This window comes from Equus przewalskii, chromosome 3, assembly GCF_037783145.1.
Source record: "Equus przewalskii isolate Varuska chromosome 3, EquPr2, whole genome shotgun sequence".
Classification (NCBI taxonomy): domain Eukaryota; kingdom Metazoa; phylum Chordata; class Mammalia; order Perissodactyla; family Equidae; genus Equus; species Equus przewalskii.
The window spans coordinates 56,800,288-56,805,140 of record NC_091833.1 but is presented as its reverse complement, the minus strand read 5'-3'; the positions used below and the strand labels follow the sequence as shown (position 1 = coordinate 56,805,140).

General features: G+C 37.0%; 1 non-coding gene across 1 annotated transcript; it reads right to left on the bottom strand.

Annotated features, from left to right (window-relative positions):
- Positions 1-4,511: 4,511 nt before the first annotated feature.
- LOC139082697 (U6 spliceosomal RNA) lies at positions 4,512-4,618 on the bottom strand. The gene has a single exon (XR_011538903.1). It is a non-coding gene; the product is annotated as a U6 spliceosomal RNA (small nuclear RNA).
- Between the last annotated feature and the right edge of the window lie 235 nt (positions 4,619-4,853).

Genomic DNA, 4,853 nt, shown 5'->3' with positions numbered 1-4,853 from the left:
TCTGAATTCAGCCAATCTAGGTCCTAGACCTGTGCTATTAACTGACTTGAGTCTGTGGATCTCTAGTGTCTAAAAAGATGTTAATGGATAATCTATGATGACTCCATGGACACAAAAAGAGTAGAGAATGGCATTATAGAGTTTTCAGTGTCAGGTGTTGGTGCTCACATGTGCTGCCCAAATAGACTGACTTTTTTCTCTGCTGAGTTTTAAAGACAGAAGGAAAATGTCAAATGGAATACAAAATGCTGATTCATTTTCAATATAAGGTTAGTTCCTGACACCTGCCCAAGATGTCTACTTTGGAGAAAACTCTCAGTAAGTCTTCTACTCCATAGTATAATCCTTCTGGGGTTACTATCTAGTCATCTACTCTAACCAATCAAGGGCTGTATCCACCTAATCCCAGGCAGAAGAACCTGAACAGATGGCAAAGAGGTTGACCCGGCCTTCGTGGAGGCCAGGGGGTGGTAAATCAGCTGTGGAGTGCAGGGTCCTGTCTGAAGTCACAGTAAGCCTTCCCATTTGAAAACCTGGCCCAATGATTTTCTCATTGACAAATCATACCATCCCTCTCTCCTCTGTAGGGAAGAGCTAGTGAAGGACCATGGAGAGAAGGCAGAAGCTTAGATCGATGTTTCCTCACATAAGGGATAATGGAAACCCATGAGCAGACATTAAAAAGACTCTCTCTTTGATTCTCACTATAGTCCTTCTTGGTATTGAGAAAACATTTCAGCAAATTAAATGTTCAGAGATATCCTGTAATAAAGTTAGATTAATAGGACTAGTGTACGAATAATGGTAAAATTATACAAAAAATGGTAAACTATGGTCAACTCTAAAATATCTGTGTCATGAAGTCCTTCTGTTCATCAATGTCATGCCAAAATAAAGTATGGCAGCATTTCGACAATGTAGAAAAAGAAGAATGAGTAACAATAATATTTTTTTATTCATCTTATAATGAAACCATATAGCTTTGCTTAAAAATTTATGTTCAGTAAATGATGTGATAACATTTATAAAAAACTAGGATTAAGAGACTATGGGGAAGTCACTTTTTTCCTTATTAAAGAAAGATAATCATAGTACTTTGTGCTGTCAAATATAGTAATGCACTCCATATCCTAAATTTTTTTCTTTATTCTGCTCTAATTGAAAAGGCTAAGTCTAGGAGAGCCAAGGCTGTATGAGAAGGCTAAACAGGCCCATGGCAGAAATTCTCAGGACAGAGATGCTGTTACACGAAAGACGTGCCTGCCCCTTGCATTGTTCCAAAGAAGACAGCGCTTTTTCGTCTGCTACGTGAGGTAAAAGAAAGCTGTTGGGGCTTTGGCTGAAAAAAAACACACATGTAAAATAAATACACGTAATTCCTAAGGCTGTAGACGTTCTTAAGTTAATTATTTTATTTAGCTCTGGCAGCTAAATAACAATCTGGGTGAATAGTGTTGAAGGTTTATCATAGTCAGCTTGGGATGCTATAACAAAATATCATAGACTGGGTGATTTAAACACCAGATATCTGGAGGCTGGGAAATCTCAGATCAAGGTGCTGGCCAATTTCATTCCTGGTGAGGTCCCGCTCCTGGCTTGCAGATGGCTGCCTTCCTGCTGCGTCTTCATTTGGTGGGGAGAGAAAGAGCTCGGGCTCTTCCTCTTCTTATAAGGATATTAATCCCATCACAAAGACCTTCCCCTCATGAACTCATCTGAACCTAATTACCTCCCAATGGTCCCACCTTCTAATATCATCACTTTGGGGCTTAAGGCTGCAGTAGATAACTTTTGCGGGGACACAAACATTCAATTCACTGCAAGGTTATTAGAGGGATTAGATGTTCTAATAAGATGACCTGGGAAGATGAGGAAGTATTTGTAGACATTCTGTGTGTACAATTTACAGTGAAATACTATTATAGACCACCTCACTATAGTATTTCTTTAATTATGCCATGAAACACATCAAGGTACCTAAACTTGTACTGGCACGTGAGAACAAAAAATTAGGAATTATAGCACCTCTGATTTAGTCTTCTTTAGAGTTAAGTTGAGAATATTATGCAGATGTCAAAAGCAATGAGGAAGTTTTTTATACACTGATGTGGAATGAGTGGATATATTAAGTGAAAAAAAATCAAGATGAAAACAGTTTTTAATAGTAAGCTCCCTTTTGTGTAAAGTGGTGGTGAAATATAAATATAGATGGATAATTGCCAAAAGAAATTTTGGAAGGATAAATCAATGTTATAAAAATGGTTACTTAAAATGGGAAAGAGAGTACAGGATAAAGCGAGCAGTTAATTTACAGAACAGCACTCCTCTAAATACATCTTCTTATGTAATTTTTCCTTGGGAACTATGTAGTTTTCATACTGAAAAAATAAAATTACCTTAAAATGAGAACATATAGTTAATCCTAAAAAACTGAACAAAACTGAAATGAATTAACCAATTGTATATCAAGTTGGTGACATAAACACACAGAGCAAATACTTATTGTAACTGACTTTTATACCCAGTATTTTGACTATGTATCTTTGATGGAATATATTTTTAAGAAAATAGTCTTATATTTTATTCATTATTTTAATTGTTAGAAATACTATTGATATCATTAATCTTAAAGTGTGTATGTATTAGCGTAATGCTAATAAGAAATTGTATAAGACCCAATTTATGGACTTCTGCAGATAACCCTTAAAAATAAGATAAGTAATATTATTACTATTTCTTCTGTTTATTTTTTAAGGAAACTATATAATTTGGCCTAAATTTAAATTCAGTTTTAATGTGAAAACATTTGGGGTTCTATGGGAGTGGACTCTTTGGCCCCTGACTGCTTGTTCAAGAGAGAGCCCCAGCTGCTGCTGCCCCAGCCTCCCCTCCACATACTGCCTGGGTCCTCTGAGTGAGCACTTCGTCTTCTCCACCTCTGCCATGGCGGGAGCCACATCAGCTCCAATGCACGGGTCTGATCTGACCAGACCCAAAGACCCTCTAGCGCCTCTCACTACTTGTGCCCTCAGATGATACACAGCCTAATAGGGTGTAGGATTTGGCGTCCTTAGTGGCTTCCTGGAAAGGTACAGGCAACACACGTGAAAGTGTGGGGCCGTTAACAATTCTTGGGACAAACATTGACCAATGAGCCAAGAGTCAGGATGGAACCTGAAAATAAATTCCTCGCACTATCTTGCCCTCAAGGACTGTTCTGAGGCACCATGGTTTCTGAAAGCCTGATGGAAGGTTCCCTCCATGACTGAGGTTCTTCCCAGGCTCAGTTCTCTTTTACCCTCAGACTACCTGGCCTGGGTGAGCACCTTCCAACAAAGCCTTAACAAGTCATCTGCCTCAGGCTCTGTTTTGTAGACAATCAGGGCTAAGAAAGCGATTTTGGTAATGTGGTTAGGATAAAAGATTTTTCGAGTAAGAGGAAAAAAAGAGATATAGGTATGAAAGCAAAGAAGATAAGTAAAAAAAAAAAAATCTGGTAATTCCATTTGAATTGGAATCGTATGAACTGAAAAAAACACAAAACTACCATCTCATTTCCTAGTTTCGTCCACTGAAAAGCAATCATAACTTATTGGCAATGAGCATGTCTATTACCTGGATTATGGTCTGTATTTATTGTATTTCCATAAAAACAACTGAACAATGACTGTTTCTAAGTCTAAGGCAGGGTATACAAGCTACACCTGAGATTTCGGGGGCGGAGTGCAAGTTGCGAGTTACTAAAAAATATGAGTTATGCTGAAAAGGCCATGGAAGCCAAACTGAAGAGGATCTCAACAGCCAAAAATGGTAAAATTTGAGCTTCAAAAAGAATAATGAATACAATTTACTGGAACACATTCATTATGTAAAAATCCATAAGTTCATAATGTAAGAGAGAGAGAGAAACAGCAAAATAAAACTCCACTCAACTCATTAACCATGTTATTTCAAAGCAGAGGACTAAGTAAAAACTTATCCTGCTTTTCCTTTATGAACTGAATTTGAAGCTAACCAAATATCCCTGGCTAACGAGGGAAAGCTTTCTACGAAGAATTCTCACTGGTAGATGTTGATGGAATGATACAATTAGAAAATCACAATTTTGCAACCTCTAATGAAACAACTGACATTTATTTTGGATCTTATCGGAAAGTGAATTTCTAACTCACCTCTCTAAGAAGAGAAAAGAGCTTTCTGTAATAATGAAAGGATTATGTAAATAGATTGAAGGAATATTGATTTATAACCTGGAGACTAGAAATCTTTTTTTATAGCACACTATATTTGTGATAATATTTGTTATGTAAAATATTGTTCACTTAAACTTTTAAGCTCTTTTCCACAGCAGGTTGATTTTATTCCCTAGGTTTGTGATAATTTAGCCACTGATTATGACCCCACTGATCAAGTTTTCAATAATTAGAATAGTATAAAAGGAAAGTTCAGAGTCTTTTAGCATGTGGAACATTGCTAAAACACTTTCTCCTCACAAAATATTAGTATTATCGTTATTATTTTAACACGTCACGAATTTGTGCAAGATCCTGTCGCAAGAGCCATGCTAATCTTCTTCGTATCATTCCGGTTTTAGTATATGTGCTGCCAAAGCGAGTACACAAAATATGACTTTAAAAGTAAAATAAACAGTGGTTCTGGCAGATCAAACTAAAAACTTAGAGTAGAAGCTTAATGGATCTGATCAATATTCAATGTTTCAGAAGTAACTGTCCGCGGTGTGAAGGATATATTGTGACTAGGAGATTACGTAGGTCATGTTTTAATGAACTGAACTCAGTCAGCGGCAGAGAGAACGGACATGATGAATTTAAAAGGGCTTCAGAAGTGGGGGT